General features: G+C 34.1%; 1 protein-coding gene across 1 annotated transcript in view; it reads right to left on the bottom strand.

Annotated features, from left to right (window-relative positions):
- LOC107626139 (ABC transporter C family member 4) overlaps positions 1 to 18,600 on the bottom strand; it is a 151,145-nt gene that overhangs the window by 76,183 nt on the left and 56,362 nt on the right. The gene's annotated exons all lie outside the window — the stretch shown is intronic.

Genomic DNA, 18,600 nt, shown 5'->3' with positions numbered 1-18,600 from the left:
TTTAACATTAAATTAGAGATAATTCAATTAAATTCTTTTTTTTTAAAGTTCATAAGATTAAAGCATTAAATTTCAAATCTCAATTATTCAAAATAAATAATCAAATTTTTATTATTTTCAAATTATTAAAATTTTTAAATATTAAATAAAAAAATATCCAATAATAATGAATATTATATATAAGGTCCTAATAAATTTTTTAAATTCAAAGTATCATAAAATTTAATTTAATACTATTAATAAAAAAATTTTCAGAAAATAAAATCCTAAACAAAGATAATGAATCATAAATAAATCATTATTTAGTTTGCAAAAATTCGGGTGTTATATTCTACCCTCCTTACAAAAATTTTCGTCCTCGAAAATTTACATAATTTGCAAAAAGTTACACAATTTTTTTTTGGCCATATAATAAACATGAGAAAGAAGTATAAGGTAGTGCCAAGGTTATAAAATAGGTTTGTGTTAAAAATGCGCGGTTAACATTCACACACACTCTTGTTCCCTTGATAAGACAAACACATATAGCGCTCTTCCACTTGTACCAATATCTCCTTAACTTTCTCCTCAGATCACTCCCACTTCATAATCTCTTTATTCTGTTGCACATAAGTCATATATCCATGGTAGCAACTGGTCTCAGATCAAGACTTGGAACTTCAACTTTCCAAACTTCAGCATAACTTATCTTCACAACTCCTTGTAACGTTGCACACTTACAAGTTTCACCTTCCGCGTTCACAATTCGTGTTCTATAGAACTAACGTATCACTGGCTATATCTAGGAATCGCATGTGACATCGAAACAAGTTCGAATTTACTCAATGGGATACAAAACTTAGGAAGAGAAGAACAAACATCACGGACGATGTTCGCAGGAATTCAGAAGGGTGTTTAGGATCGCAACTAAGCAATAATGTACAAAAACAATGAAGTCTTCTAGAAAGAAAGTCAATTCGCATTTTAAGAAAGAAATCTGAATCAAGAAACTTTGATAAGAACAATAAAAGGAAAGATAGAGTATTAAGTCGAAAAAGTTCAAACTGAATAAAAGAGGTACAAAGCTCACAAGAATTGATCACTAAAGTCAATGGCAATATTCACAAAGATTTAAGAGAATGATTAGGAACACAATCAAATAGGCCATTCATTAACAATGGATAAAACTAAGAGAGTCATTTCACATGCTCAAAGGAAAGATATGAAACGAACATTTCAAAATAAATGAAAAACACATAAATGATATCACGTAAAAAAAAATTAAGTTGAAACAAAGGATACAAAGTTCATAAATTGGTGCTTAATAGCGGTTAGGGGCAAGGGTTTTTGCTCAAGATCTCTGGAGGATACCTAGGTGCACAATTAAACAAGGATATGCATAAAAAAATGGAATGTGGTTAAAAAAGAATCAAGTTGTGTTCGATGAAAAAAAATTGGGGTGAAAGTCTCCTATAAAGTTAATAAAAGAATAGGTGGTGTTAATAATTGGAATTTAACTTTGAACAAAGATTTTTCTTTAATATTTCTACCTAAAAGCATTGTACAACTCCTTTGAGTTAATGAATTGAACCACAAATAAGTAGTTGTAAGTGAATTGTATTCGACTATAAAATGAGTTATATTTTTATGCGTTAAAGTTGAAGAAGGCTGCTGATGGTCAGAATAGAGAATGTGATGCAGCGAATATAGAGGGGCAGAAATACCATTACATTCAGAAGTAATAATAATCAGCAATCTCATATCACATAACAATAGCAAACTAAGGATATAGTTCTCTCTTAGTAGAGTTGAGCAACTCTCATAGTTCTCTCTTTCTTCCCAATATACTAATTATTTCAAATTCTTTCATTTAATGTTCCTACTTGAAGGGAAGAAGGGTTCAAAAATCATAAAGCTTCCTTTCTCAATTAATACCCTTACCAAATAACAAGGATATAACATTCTTTCAAGTATGCGAATCTTTTCCTATAAATCTTTTCTGAATAACATTACCAAATAATTTTTCCTTTGTTTATTGAAAATCAAGTATGAAATTTGGGATTGAATCAGATGCGACAACTACAAACCAAGGTTTAAAAGCAAAAATGACAGATCAGTAATTGAATTCCTCGAAACACCAAATTCCATAACAATAGCAAATAAAGAGCCAAACTGATTCATTCATACTCCTCATCATGTATTATGTTTATGTTTATTGTATTGTCCAGACATATTCCTTCAAATATTGACAATTCTGAATTTTCATAAATGTCCAAATTCAGTACAACAGTTAATCAAAGGAATGCAAGAAATTTAAAGGGAAATAACATAACAATGAAGCAAATGCTTTTACTCAGCACTTTGAAATGTTTTATGTCCAAGATCTAAAATGAACAAAAGATAAATCAAGAACTATAAACAATTACATGCAAGGTAGTGAAAGAACTATTACATTGTGTTTAATGAAGATGGATTAGTGAACCTAAATGGCAAGCAAAAAAAGCAAACTAAGGCCTATCTTGTTATCTCCGTTCATTTATCTTTAATTAACTTCAAATGACAAGGAAATTAAGGCTCCATAATGTTAATTAGTTCACCTTTACAAAAAGTAACAAGGTTTAATCATACACAGGCAAATTAAGACTCTATAAATCAAGCTTAATCACACACTGTATTTTCACCTTTTTCACCTCATAAAGAGGAAAAACACCTGAACTAATATAAAAAGATAGAAATATGAAAATTGAACTAATCTATATTGTGAACAGAACAAGTAATCAATATTCAATATTCAATAATCAATTAATCAAAAATCAAGATGTCAAGAGAAGCATTCAAATTAGAAGAGAGACATTACATAGCTACAGCGACGGTGGAGAGAGAAGACGTAGTAGCACGATTAGATCGAGATATGCATAAGATGTAGGAGATGAAGCAAAAGAATCAAATCACATTTCGAGAAGAATTAAAACAAGGAGCTCCCAATATGAAAGATAAAAGAATGAATGATATGTCAAATCATGCGGAACGATCAAAACGCATACTTCAACACAAACTAACCTGAGAAGAACACCTAGTGTTCCCAAACTTAACGATTACCATTACTAAAAATAAAGGAAAGGAGGAGTTTAGAAGAACTATTCCTCGTATGTTATAATTTTTTAGCCTTGTATGCATCATGCCCAACAACCACACCACAAGATGTGACAACACTAGATATTTTACCTCACGATACACGATTTATAATAATTAGTTGAAAGTAATAAAGGAAAAACTCTTGTAAAAAAATTGTTTAACTTTAAGGAATTAGATAGTAATTCACAGCAAACACAGATCGAACCTTCGTAATTCCTAAAATACTGACATCAGAGATCATAGAAAACAACACGAAGATGAAGAAGATTAAAGAATACATTTGCCGAAAATCGGGGAAGATTAAACTAGCTACGAGAGAAATCGTGAACCAGAACCCAAACTGAAACCATTACAAAAACATGTTCAAGAAAATCTACCAAAGGATAAGTTAAGATTGGGTACAAGAAAAAGGACAGGAGTAGTAAGAAGCGGCAAAGGACGCATGATCACAATAATCAGAAGAGACAATGACACAGAGGACAAAGATGACATTCCTATAGGCCTTTGATAGTGCCACAATTTGTACAAATAGGCGCGCTTCTATTTATACAATTGTGATCCTACCACAGGACACTTGCTCCATATTACACAAATTAAACCTAAGCTCTGATACCATTTTGTCACAACCCACAATGAGCCATGACTGGCGCTCAAGGAAAAAGTCCCTAGCAAGCCTAACAAATTCAAATATAAGATAAATAAAAAGTTACAAATATTTTTGATAAATTTATAGTTTCTAGAATGAATAATTACACATTTTTAACAAAAATAAATAAATAAATAAATACATAAATATAGATGGATCCTGCCTGTGACATATAGAGCAGATACCGTCTAAGAACTCAACAAAGAATAGATACCCATTGCAGTTCATTCCTCTTGAATAGAAAGGCTCACATAATCAAATATTTATTCCTGAAAAATATTTTTAGATAAACGGAGTGAGTTTTGCAACCCAGTGACTAGATAGTACATCTATAATTGACATGAGACCATATAAACACTATTATAAAAATAACTTTAGTTAGAAAATAATAATTTATATGAATGAGTAAATCAATAAGGGAGTTCTCATACAGAAATCAAATCAAAGAGTCCACACTCGGGCGGCTCCACCTCTAAGGGTAGTCCTTTCCCCCCGTGTGTCTATACGGAATAACAGATCCAACGTGTGGCCTACACGTTAGGCTAGCAATGCCCCTGCTAGTTGATGAGGTCTGAGCCAGATGCATCTAGGTTAACGTCATAACCGCCGTTAATTACGGTTTTCTAATACGAGTCTCCCAAACTAATTCAAAACATATAATTTTGAATATAATCAATTCTTCAGTCTTTCAAACATACGAGGTATCAAATCAAATCAAATCAAATAATACTTTCTCATCTAATCCTTTCCAATCATATTTTCTCAATTTTAAAGCATTTCAAATATAAATTTCACAATTTTAAAATAAGTGAGTACCAACAAATACTTCAATGTTTCAAAAATATATATTCAAGTAGAATCAAAAGCTTTAAAATAATATAAAAGTTCTTCAAACATACATATAGTCTCATAAAAATATATAGTCTCATGTGCATATTAAAATGAACTTAACAAAGATAAATATTTAATTCTAATAAATCGTTTATTCAATCTAATTAAAAATCCTTCGATAATAATATTTGTAAGTATAATTATAAGTTTCAAGCAACATATATCAAAATAATTATAGATGCAATACCAACCAATTATAAATGTAAAACCTACTCACAAATTGGTCCTAAGGGATCGAAGAGACCAAACCCGGAGTTCCAAGATAAAAGGTGAAGAAGGTTGAAGTAGAATGGAATGAAAGAGCACGAAATTTGAAGCGGGACAGCAGAAAATTGCGGCTGCAACAACATAAGCTTCATTCCTACCAATATACACACAAATCAATGGAGTAATGACAGCATCATTTCTGGCAGCCCTAGTAGCAACAGCATGGGATAACCACAGTAAAAATAGCAGCGAATCCAACAAGAGCAAAGGAAAAAAGGGAATCAAGACAGGACAGAGTCAATAATAGAGCTTTACGGCAAGACAAGGCAGATCAAGGTTAGTCTTACCAAAGGAAACAACGGGATGGAGCATGAGCAGCTCCGGTGATCCTCTCTAGCGTCAACGGTAAAGGACACAGCAGAACAACGGTGGTGGCAGTTCCTCTCCTCTAGCAGTGACTCCCGCAGCAGCACCACAAACTTTGACGAACAGCGGAGAGGCAGGGCTCAGCTCCCAGCGAAGCAAAGCAAGGGCAGAACGCGAAGCAGGCGCAGGGGATCTAGCAGCCTCAATGGCGAGCTTCGACGGTGGCAATTGCTAGGCGGTGACAGCGGTACAACTCCATTCTTCTCTGTCGCAGTGTCTTGTTCTCTCTCTCGTGTGCGGGCTCCTCTTCTGTCTTCCTTTCTCATCTGTGACAATGACACGACGGCGATGGCAATGGCAGCAGTAGGACCAAACCTTGTCGTGCGGTCTCTCTCTTCCCTCCCCTCTTCTCTTCTTCCCATCTTCTTTTGTTTCCTCCTCTTCCTCTGTTTCTTTTTGTCTCCTTTCTTTCCTTCCTTGTTGTTTCAGATTGAGAGAGAGTGTGAGTGGGAAGTGTTAGTGCATATGTGTGAGAACTGAGAAGTGAGATTGAGTGGGTATTTAAAATCGGAAAAGCTCTGCATACAAGCCATTAGGGCTTGTATGCTTTACAAGTTCATTAAGCAATAAAACAAAAAAATGCGCTGCTACACATACGTTGTATACACGCGCTATATAAGATCCCGCGTATATCTAACTACCAAATTTAAAAGATTTGTTTCCTTCTTCGTTTTCGTTATTTCGAGATTTGGTTGTTCTTCTTCTCGCGCGTCTTCCCTCCTTCTTCTCCATCGTTCTTTTCCTCTCCTTTTCTCACTGGTATGTTCTTCGTTTACGTTACTTTCCTCTCTCTGTGCAACTCGAGCTTCGTTTTTTATTTTGATTTGTTGTTTTCTGAAATCAAAGTTTGAACTCGTTTTGAAGATAATGGATCATTCAACCTCAGATTGTCAGCTGAATCCAGGCGAAGTGGATTATGAATTTGAATCTAACGAAGTTCTTGAGGTTTGATTTACATAGGATTAGTATGAATTTTCTTGCAGTAATTTGTATAGCATTGTGTAGTTGAAAAATTGTTGAACATCGACTGTGAAACTAACACGTTAACATGAATCTGTCGATTCAATGTATTAGTTTTGATTAATTATCTGGAATTTATAGCAGATGCTCGGGTGTAGATCAGGTCTTTTTTGGGTGTATTTTTGCTAGAAGTGTGGGTGTATTTTACACTTTACTGGTTTTTTGTTATTTTAATTGAGTTGTTGTTGTTCAGGTGTATTATATCAGACATGATTAGGTGTGTTTTTAGTTTTTGACATGGTGTATTCTGCAGCATGTGTATTTACAGTTTATGGCTTTATTGTCATTTTAGTTGAGATGTTGCGGTTCGGGTATATCATATTAGACATGATTGGGTGTATTTGAATCATATTTATGGGTGTATTTGAATCATATCTATGGGTGTATTTACAGTTTTTGACATGGTGTAATGTGCAGCCTCTCTCGGTTGTTGATGACGAGCTTGTTCCGAAGGTTAGAATGACCTTTACCACCCTTAAAGATGCTGGAAAATTTTACAGGAACTACGCCAAGGCTGCAGGTTTCTCTACAAGAGTTCGGAGCACAAATAGGAAGGGAAACGAGATTAAGAATCAACTGATTACATGTAGCAGAGAGGGAAAATGGAAATCTAAAATATCTCCGACCGAGAAGACCAATCCAACAGCCGGTCTAAACTGTCCTGCAAGAATTTATATACACACATTGATGGATGTCGGTGCTTGGATCATTTCAAAGGTTGTGCTGGATCATTCACACCCCTGTTGTCCAAGTAAATCAGAGATGCTCAAACAGCACAGGGAACTAAGCATGTCCATTCGTCGTACAATAGAGAATAACGAGGAGGCCGGTATCAGACCAAGCAAAACCTACTAATCATTTGTTGCGGCTGCCGGGGGTCACCGCGAGTTAAATTTTATCGAAAAGGACGTGAGGAATTACATTACCAGGGAAGTGCGGAATGTTTCCGAACAAGAAGATGCAAAGAAATTCGGGAAATATTTGTTAAGAATGAAAGAGAAGAATCAGAATTTCTTTTTTGAGCTCGAACTCGAGGAGGATCAATCGATTAAGCTGGCTTTTTGGGCCGATGCAAGAAGCAGAGCTGCCTTTGAGTATTTCGGAGACGTCATTTCATTCGACACCACCTACAATACAAACAGGTAACAAACTGCCCCTGTTTATGATGCTAAATTAATGTATTTTTACGAATCCGCAACAGAGGTGTATATTGGCTGTTTCTTTGGGTGTATACAAAACATTTGTTGGGGGTGTACCTAATGATTTTACATTCTGCACCATGGTAATTTGTTTCAGGTATAATTTGGTCTGTGGTTCTTTTGTCGGGGTGAATCACCACGGTCAGTCAACACTTCTCGGATGATCTTTGATGAAAAATGAAGAAATTGAATCATTCAAATGGTTATTTAAATGCTGGCTTCGTTGCATGGGAGGAAACGCTCCGAAAGGGTTTCTCACCGATCAGTGCGCATAAATGAAAAGGGCTTTAGAGGCCTGTATGCCAACAACAATTCACCATTGGTGTATTTGGCACATCATGAAGAAGATTCCAAGCAAATTAAACGGGTACAAGGGACATGCCGATATTGAACAAGAAATGAGCCAAGTTGTTTGGAACTCTCATAGCAAAGACTCATTCGATAGGAATTGGAATGATTTTCTGCTGAATTTTGGTCTTGCGGACAACAAGTGGCTTTCAGGTAATGTCTTTTTAAAATCTGCAGCAGAGGTGTAAATTGCATGTTTGGGTGTATTTATAGTCTGTGTTTGGGTGTATTCTGCAGATCTGTACGAAGACCGTCACATATGGGTTCCTATCTATCTGGATCACCACTTTTGGGCAGGGATGAGAAATACACAAAGGAGCGAGAGAATGCATTCATTTTTTAACAAGTATATCACCCGGAACAGCTCGCTTATTCAGTTCGTCAAACAATACGATAATTGCCTCGAAAGCAGGGAGCAAGCAGAGAGAGAATCAGATGCTGCAGATTTTCATACGGTCATACCGTGTGCAACCAAATCCTCCATTGAAGCTCAGTTTCAAGATGCGTACACTCATCAAAAGTTTAGGGAAGTCCAAGCGCAATTCAAAGGAAAGGCGAATTGCATCACCAGATTAACGAATTCCGCTCTAGGCTATTCAGTATACGAAGTCGGAGAACAAGTTTCCAGCTCAATATTCAACAAGTTTGTGGTTACTTACGACTCAGTTGCAGCCGAGGTAAAATGCCAATGCTTATTATTCGAGTCGAGAGGGATACTGTGCCGTCACGCACTAAGCGTGTTAAGCTTCGAACAAGTAAGCCAAGTGTCACCTAGATATATACTGGAACGATGGAGCAAGAAGGTAAAGAGGCGACACACACACATCATGAGCAGCCACGACGAGCCACTGATGGAGCCAAGAAGCAAGAGGTTTGACCAATTGGTTTTTCGTTCGCAAAATATTTGCGAATTTGCATCCGAATCGGAGGAGCTGACTGCAATTTTGCACCGTGCGTACGATAACGTCATGGCTGAGATGGAATCTTTCAAAGCCAAAAGGAAGGGGACATCTTCTTTATCTCACGAAGACGCCAACTTGGAATCCGTTAACGAGCTTCAAAGCCCGCCAAGGATTCGAACAAGAGGACGTCCAAAAAATAGGCTAGGTTCAAAGTTGGACAAACAGATCGCAAATGCCACAAAGAAGAAGAAGACGAAAGTTTTAAGCGAGGTAAAAGTAATGTTCTTTAAATTTGTGGCGATTGAGTTTATTTTTCTCATTAATAGTTTAGCTAATATGTGAGTGTTATATTCAGATAAACCTGTTTGATGCTGCATCAGCGGTGCATTCAAATTCCAGCCAATATCAAGGACATGTTATGAATTATCAGTTCAGGGTACCAGCAGCAGGGGATAACTCTTTGGGTGTATAGTTTTACAGAATACGGGTGTAGAAGCACTGTGCTTTTGGGTGTATTTTTGTTAATTCACAATTTACATATAGATACATATATATAATATTTGTGTTTTAGGGTTTACAGGTTAGGGGTAAGGGTTTAGGTTTTAAGTGTCTAGGGTTCAGGGTTTTAGTGTCAAAGCATCAGGGGGGGATAGATTTCAGGGTGTATGTTCAACTTTATTTGGGTGTAAAAATTCGCAGGTTATGGGTGTATATTTGATTTGATGTTTTTCTTCATATTTTAGTACCTGTAATTTATACATTTTAAATACAGCACAGACAGTTTAACAGCACAGACAGTTCATATTTTATGCAATCTTGGGTGTATTATTACACTTGCGTTGGGTGTAAAAGTTTATAATTTGCGTTTATATATGTCTTGATTTTTTCCTTCATATTTTACCACCTGTAATACAGCTTTTGAATACATCACAGACAGTTTAACAGCACAGATAGTTTAAGTATGGAAAAAAATATACATGGAATAGAAGTTGTTGATAAATGGCAAATATTTACAACATTTGTTCAATTTACAAACTACCCAGCAGTTGGATTACGCAGTTTCTATATCAGCAGAATTTATCTGACAAAACGGACTCAATAATACAGAGGATGGCTTCGACAGCCTTATAGCATTACTCTCTCTAATTTCCTGATCCCTCTCTTTATTCATCTCACTGAATAGTATCCGCGAAGCATACTCCACTCTATAGTGGTCCACCTCCTCCTACAATTAAAAAGTATATTCTGTTTAAACAGCAATATTAATTCAGTAAAGTAATACAGAGTTATATAGTTCTAAAGACAGTTACCTGTTTCCAATTATCCCATTCATACTTCCCCTTTTTAATGTTTTCCGGCTCAATTAACTCAAGCCACTTCATAACATAGATAGCGCAGTCATAGCTGAAAACGAAGAAAATAAATAAATTACAAATCTCATTTAGGAAAGTTTAATGTTCAGTGTCACAAATTTATACCTTGATTTTTGGCCTGATATTTTAACATATGATGCTTTAATTTCCTTCTCCTTCTCGTCTTTCTTCAGAGGTTCCCCGCCGACATATGCTCTCAATCTTGAAAATACATATCCCTTAAATACCAAAACAAATCAGTAATACACCCGAATGAATGCACAAGATACACCTAACTGAATGGACAATATACACCCAACACAACTAATGAAATAGACCTATCTATTAAAGTAAAGAAGACAGAGGCAACTTACAGTGAATTTATTAAGCTGCTTTCTCTCATCGCTTGGAGCTTTCTTGTGTAGCGGGTCAAGTATATGAAATCTCCGCTTTGTTGTATCAATCACCTATAACCACCAATGGCCCGAGTAGCAAACAGGTGCAAAAATCTGAAGGATTGCCACATTTCAACAGTGTGTTATTTTATTTGGCATATAAGTAAAGAACAGTACTAACAAATTTAGCAAATGAAAACTTACATATGGATGCGAAGTTAATTTTTTTGCATCTATGAAGGGAATAAAACTCGGGTAGTCTTCCACCCTGAATTCTTTATTGGTTTTAGGTGATATAAATTTCCCATTTGGGTGCTTCGAAAGGGCCATGTTCTGCAATAATTGCGAAACAACAAATAAAATACTGAAAATACACCCAAGTGAATACTTTAAATACACCCAAATGACTATACAACTTACACCCAATCGAACGTAAAAAATACACCCAAATTAGAATAGAAAATACACCCAAAATTCGTAGAAGTAACACTTACCACAATATCGGGGGGGAGACAGTATATTTGTTCTTGAAACCTTTTATCATTTTTTTGGTTGAGGATGAGGTAGATGGCAGATACAATCTAGAAATATATGCCGAAATCAATTTTACATTAATAAATATTGCAGTTGACTTTGGTGTAAAAAACATTAATGTTATTCTAATATTACCTCAGATTCTATATAACTTTTTGCCTGGAGGGATGCAAGGTGCATTCTAATCAAAATGTATTCATCTTGGGCAATCAGAGTGCACATGTGCTCATACTCGTTAGTATCGCCATCTGCGTCTGTCTTCAGTCGCGTCCCCCAGATGTAGCACTTTTGTTTCATATCATCCGTAATCTGATTTATTCCCTCAGGAGTTTCAAACTTCCCAGAACTTTCTCCCCCAGTCTCCCTTTGAATTTGTGGACTTTTATTTTTTTCCTTTGCCGCACTGCTTGCTATTTTTTGGACCAAATCGTCTAATTGTTCTAGCAAATTTGCAGCTTCTGGAGATTTTGCCCTTTCTATCTCCTGCGTTGACGCTCCCTCTTGGCTTGAATCAGTCAATCCAAGGCTGAATGATGGCACTGGATCTGTTTTAGGAACATAGGATGCTGTCCGTGCCATCATCATCAGGGCAGCAGTGTCATCTGCGGCTGGATGACTGTGTCATCATGTATAACGTATTATAAGAATAAGAATATATGGATGATAAGCAAAGATTGATTTTAGTCTGATGAACTTATATTTTAGTTGGAGCTGGGGGAAGCGTGGGTGTGGTTTCTTGAAGTTGTTTGGGGGGTTCAGGAGTGCTGCACAGTTACACAAAATTAATCATGGCGTAAAAAAAACTATTCAGAAACAATATACACCCAAACTGTTAGCAAATATACACCCAAACTCTAAACAAATATACACCCAATACTATTTCTTACGTTTCTTTAGTCCCTTCAATCTGTAGCATAGGGGTTGGTTCAAAATCTATCTCAGGTGTTTCTTGAAGTTCTGGCATAGTGGTTGTTTGGGACGCCGGCACAAAAACTTGAATCGGGACTCTAAACAAGAAGAAAAATGAAAGGTTAACAACGCCTTTGAAAATAATAAGGTTATAAGGTTGAAATATTCTTGAAAAACTTACATTGCAAGCGCATCCGACGGTGTCTATTCCCTCACAACCATCATATTCGAATTAGCCGGCTCACTGGCTGACTGTTGAACCGGACTCAACCTAAAATACACCCAAAGAAAGTTAAAAAATACACCCGATCAATTCAAAAAGAAGACAGGCTTTGTTTTTTGAGAACTTACATACTTGCAGTTTTTGCTTTTTTTTCCTGCCTTTTTTTTCTCGAATAAAATAATAAAGGGCTTTTTTTCTAAAAAAAATATATACAGAATTAGAAGTAGAAGGTAATAGAAGAACAAAAGTAACAGTTATTTGAAAGAGAAATTACATGCTCTCTGACGGCTGGTTTATACTACTCTGTTCTGTGCGTCCTTGAGAGGAAGGATCATCACTTCCCAAGTTCATAGCCGGTATTCTAAATAGATTTCATGTTATTCAGACAAAATAAGATACAGGTATAAAATACACCCAAATGATTGCACAAGATACAACCAACTGAATGCACAATATACACCCAACACAACAAACGAAATATCCCAATAAACAACATACACCCAAGTTGATCAACAAAATACACCCAAATGGTTCCACAAAATACACCCAAATCATGATAACAAGATTTTATTAAATAAAGCTTCTTACGTTTCAGAGGAGACATAGCGACCTTCTGTCGATCGCAGGTCAGCTTCGTTCTCCCTGCGAAACAAGAAACAATTATTAGCAAAGAAAACACACTAAAATCTGAAATAGACACCCCAACAAGACATACCCCTCTGCAGCAGTTTTTTCAACGTTTCCCCTTAGCCATTCATCTAGTTCTTCACTTGATATTTCATATCTCTCACTACATTCATAAAAGAAGATGTTAACAAAAATAATTATGATGATAGACGGTAATATAGCTTACGAGGTACTGTACCCATCAAAGTATTGATCTTCTTCAGGAGATGAATGCTCAACAACAACTTTTTTCTTTTTGGGTTGTGTTCTGGGTGGAAAAAAAAAGTATGAATCAGAAATAAAAAATTAATTTTATCACAGAATATTATCCAAAGAAGTGCTCATTTTTTTGGTGTTGTTTTTGTCTTTTTCTTTTTCTTTTCCTTCTCCACCAGTGATGATTCTTCGCTTCTATAAGTTAATAAGAGACACTTCAGTTAATACACGAAATCTTTATAATGAAGCCAAAAGAAATGAGTAATAATTTCAGAACATTACTCATCACTTGATTCAGATTCAGATTCTGAATCAGAATCGGACTCCTCTTGCCTCTTCTTTCTTTTTCTGGAGTCCATTCTGGAAGGCAAACAATCATTATTTAGAACATACTAAAAATACACCCAAACTGAATATACAATATACACCCAACGCAGCAAACAAAACACACCCAGCTTAATAAACTACATACACCCAAATGGTTCCACAAAATACACTCAACTCGAAAAAGAAATTACACCCAAGTATGGTACTTACTTTTTCCCCTTTTTGCTGGGGTGTTTTCTTGCTGAATCCTCTGAGTCTTCTTGAGTCTCAGACTCAGAGGTAGAACTGTCACTGTCAGTAGTTGTTTTTTCCTCCGAAGACAATGTTGAACTTGCCTTCCTTTTTTTTGTTTTCTTGATTTCTTGTTTTTTTCTGTTTTCTTTATTTTTTTCATTTTCTCTCTTGTTTGCGCCATGTTTACAATCCCCTGAAACATTAGATATTTTAGTTAGCAGCATTCAGATAAATAAATATACACCCAACATATTATGTTCAACTTACCAAAATTTCCTCTATTTCTGCATTCATTCTTTCGACCAACTGCTCCTTACTCCAGTTGGCAATCCATGGTTTTGGTGGTCTTTCAGCCCTCTTCTTGCCTTTGTTTTTTGAAAGATGAAAGTATATTATCATCAGGGCAAAAAGACAGCCATCAATTGCCTTCTTCTTTTTCTTCTTGTAGTCTGTGATGCCCTTGACGATGAAGGTCAAAACATGGCCCCCCAGTTTCGCTCTGAGATGCCGTCCATCTGAAAAATTGGGGCCAGGTGGACAGACGAGATTTTGTTTATTGTCGTTGGCAAAAGGAACGCCATCTGTATATAGAGGATGAAAATTCTCTTGAACATTAGGCGTTCCTCTTCGTTGCCAACGCCGATATCCATCATCTCATCGGTAAGACTTTTGAGGGTCTTACCCTGGAATCTTCTAAAAATTATTTTGTCATCCTCAGAAAGTTTCTTATACTCGACTTTTTGAGGAAACAGATTTCCTACAAAAAGGAAAACAACAAAGTATCAAAGTCGGTTCAAATACACCCAAGCTTCAACCTTAAATACACCCAAGCATCAACTTAATATACACCTATAATTTTGAGCTAGTTACCTGTTGCATTGATGCCAAGCGCATGACCTATCTTTCTTGGGGTTATTTTGAAAGAACCATATCCTGTTTCCAGTCTGTTCTTCCCAAGTTTGAAGTTGTTTGCCAGCTCCCTTAACAGTTGGTGATGCACCCTTAGTGGTGGGATGTGCATCAACCCACCGAATCCTAGATCCCTCACAATCACCTTCTTCTCCTCACTCATGTTTCTGAATTTATCACTTAGGAGATGTGTGGCACACTTAAGGTCTTTTGTTTGGTTTCTTGCTGCCATTTTCTCTGAAATGAAAAATACACCCAAAGACATCAGTAAGATACACCTATATATATGAGTCAAATACACCCAAAGATATCAGTAAGATACACCCATATATATGAGTCAGATACACCCATTGATAACAGTAAGATACACCCATAGATATGATTCAGATACACCCATTGATAACAGTGAGATACACCCATAGATATGATTCAGATAAATCCATATATATCAGTCAGGTATCACTCAAACATGCTTCAATATCAAGCAACATTACAAGGTCAAGCAATATACACCCCCAATCTACGGAATATACCCCCAAAAATCAGTTACCAGAAGATCTAGAACAACAAGAATAACAGGAGAACCTAGAACAACAACGTAGAAGAACAGTGTAACAAAGAAGGAAGAATAATAGTAAACCCTAGAACAACAACGTAGAAGAAAAGTAAAACCTAGTTCGTAATGTAACGCACCTTGAGTATTCTTGCTTTGTTTTCACTGGAGATTCTTGATGGAGATTTTGATGGTGTGTTGATGGAGGTTTCGAAGGTTAGCGACGAGTTCTATATTTTGATTTTCGATTTTCGCTCGAAAATGGAAGGGTTGCTTTGTCTTCGAATTTCTTTGAGAAGTGGAAGAAGTGGAAGAGTCTGCCATTACTCGTAGCGTACGTAACCGTTTCAGTGGCGAGCGCGTGAATGTTACGCTCCATTCAATCTCTCTTCATGCGCGTGAGTTGTATTTGGGCTGGGCCAACTTGCAAACTTGTAAGCTTGTATGTGTAGCAGGCCCGATTTAAAATTAGGGTTAGGTAAAAAAACAAAGAAGTAAGGAAATTTTACGAATTTTAATAAAATTAGATAATAGAATAGTAATTAAAAATTAAATATATTTTAATAAAATTATTATAAAAATATTATTTATTTATTAATTTGCTAATTAATTTTTTTAATAAGTACTTTAACATTAAATTAGAGATAATTCAATTAAATTTTTTTTAAAAGTTCATAAGATTAAAGCATTAAATTTTAAATCTTAATTATTTAAAATAAATAATCAAATTTTTATTATTTTCAAATTATTAAAATTTTTAAATATTAAATAAAAAAATATCCAATAATTATGAATATTATATATAAGGGTCCTATTAAATTTTTTAAATTCAAAATATCATAAAATTTAATTTAATTACTATTAATAAAAATATTTTTGAAAAATAAAATCCTAAACAAAGATAATGAATCATAAATAAATCATTATTTAGTTTGCAAAACTTCGGGTGTTAAAGAAAATTAACCAATCACTATTTAGTAAAATGTTTTAAGAAAACTTCAGTTACAAATATTCAAATTCTACGACTTATACATATTATGACTCTTACTACTATTCATTGTTTAATCTCTCATACTAATTGTCAAAAATTCCTTAAATTTAATATATTTTTATATGTTTTTCATTCTCGTTCATTTATTTTTTTAATTATTTACAAACAAAAAAATCGCAAGAAAAGACAAAGTGTAGTCATTAATGCAAATCCAAAAATGAAAATACAGTTTTGTATAACTCTAATATAAATAATCTATGTCTTTTTTAAAAATAAATAAATTCAAAATCAATTTATAATATATTTTTTAAAATATTTTTAATATAATATTTATTAAAATATACTATATAGTATAAATAATCTACTTCTACACGTATTGCGCAGATCACAAAATGTTATAATTATCATTGATGTGCTTTTTCAACTTTTTCTGAATAAATTTGATTTCAACTCATAGCCACCGGCCAAAATAAAAGTATATTTTGAAGAAAAAAAAATAGTAGAAAAAGTAAGAAACGTGTGAAAGAATGTCATTCAAATATCATCCTATTGGCTATTGGATGCCGTGTGGACCACACATATAATTATGAAAGGACAGAAACTCACCTGCAGTCGCCTGCTTCTAGATGGCTGACACGTATTATTATATGGTTTAAAAAAATCGATTTATTTTATATAAATGGTTTATTTAAAAAAAAGGTTTAAATTGGACCAAACGGTTATTTTTATTCCCTTCTTCGTTTTCACACGTTCGTTCTCTTTCAATCTCTTTTTCAGAACTAATATCAAACTTTCAATTAGGTATTTCTTCTTATTTATATTTCTTAATCAAATTTATTATTTCAAATGTATTTCTTAATTTATGTTTTTATTCATTCCTCTGTGAATGATGAAAATTATTTAATAAATACGTACATATTTATGTCATCACACCATTTTGATATTCAAGATGAAATTGATTGGACATTAGACAACAATTTTAGGAGTTCTACTGTTCACATCTTTGACAGTTTGATGTATAAATTATCTTAGATTATGGTGTTTAATATAATATTTAATACACATTACTCTAACACAATTTATGTATTAATAGATTTAGAAGATTCACGTTTTTGAATTTAATTTAAAAGAATCAAATAAAATTAATCTTTTTCTATTTTATTTAAATAAAAAGCCTAAAAAATATGTGTAGAATGTATTTATCTTTTTTATTTTTTTAAAGAAATAATTGTACTAGCAAATGGAATACGTAGAAAATATTAGCTTTGAAATTTGGTGTTAATGATTTTGTGGGAATCGTGTTTAACATAGTTGGTTAATATGAAGAAAGAAAAAATGAAAATAGAGATTCTTTACAAGTCTAAGGAAGATATCATAAATGCCAAGATAATTCATCGCAATTTCATGTGGTAGAAAACAAAAATGTAGTTCCTGGCACCATAAAAGGACTGTTTGAAAGTTGGACAGGATTTCGCACGGGAAAACAAGAGCAGAGGAAGTGGCTGACGGGGTTCTTTGCAGTGATCTGGAACATCTGGAGGGAACGGAACGATAAAATTTTCAACAATAAAAAAGCAGGTGTTGAGGAAATACAAAGCAGGAGAGTTTTGAGCTACCAAGAATGGACGTCCAGCGATCCTAGTGGGTGTTGAGGGCAGATACATGAGAGTCAAGGAAATAGCTATCTCTCATGTAGGCAGTTTTCTTTGTGTTTAGCTTTCTTTTATTTATTGTTACTGATGCTCCACTTTATTGTGTTGAGCTTTCTTTGTTTCAAAAAAAAAAAGAAAACAAAAATGTAATTATGGTATAATGTGGACTGTTTGATAACATGAGCATAGTTAAAATTTTGGCATGATCTCTTTCATATTTGTTGCATGTCTCTTTAGTTGGTGATGTTATAGTTTATTGTGATGATATGATGGTAGTTTGATTGTATGAGTTAGGTCCTTTTTATTTGGTTGGATTTTTTCTATGGCTATCCTATTCTTGATGGCAATGCCAAAATAAATATTTTCATTAGTTGTTCTTTTCTTGCCTCTATTCTTGGGTTGATTTTATTTTAAAAAATTTTATTAAAAATTATGTTCAATTATTTAAGGAGACCAAATTAATATTTTGATTAGATACTTTTGTTTTATTAAAAATAAATTCTAGTTTTATTAAAAATAAATTCTAGTTGATAAGTAAAAACACAAAAACGTGCATGACAATGAAATTATAATTTCTAGACAAATAAATTATCGTCTTATTATCTTAAAAAAATAATTTATTTATAGAATAATATTGAAAAATCAATAATAATTTGCATGAAAATAATTTATTAGTAAAATAAGAGTTAATTGATTGATTACCATAAAATTTAATTTAACGGTAAATTTGTAATTGAACATATTTTTAAAGTTTAATTTAAAATTTGTTTACAGCTTAATTTAAAAGCAACTGAAAATATAAGTTATAGGAAATAAAACAAAGCTCATCAAGAAGATAGAAACAGAGACACAAAAAAAGGACAGATGATACCATTTATGCTATTTC

Source organism: Arachis ipaensis, chromosome B2 (genome assembly GCF_059453495.1).
Source record: "Arachis ipaensis isolate K30076 ecotype BB chromosome B2, ASM5945349v1, whole genome shotgun sequence".
Classification (NCBI taxonomy): Eukaryota; Viridiplantae; Streptophyta; class Magnoliopsida; order Fabales; family Fabaceae; genus Arachis; species Arachis ipaensis.
The sequence above is the reverse complement of the archived record's forward strand: the minus strand, read 5'-3'. Positions and strand labels throughout refer to the sequence as shown.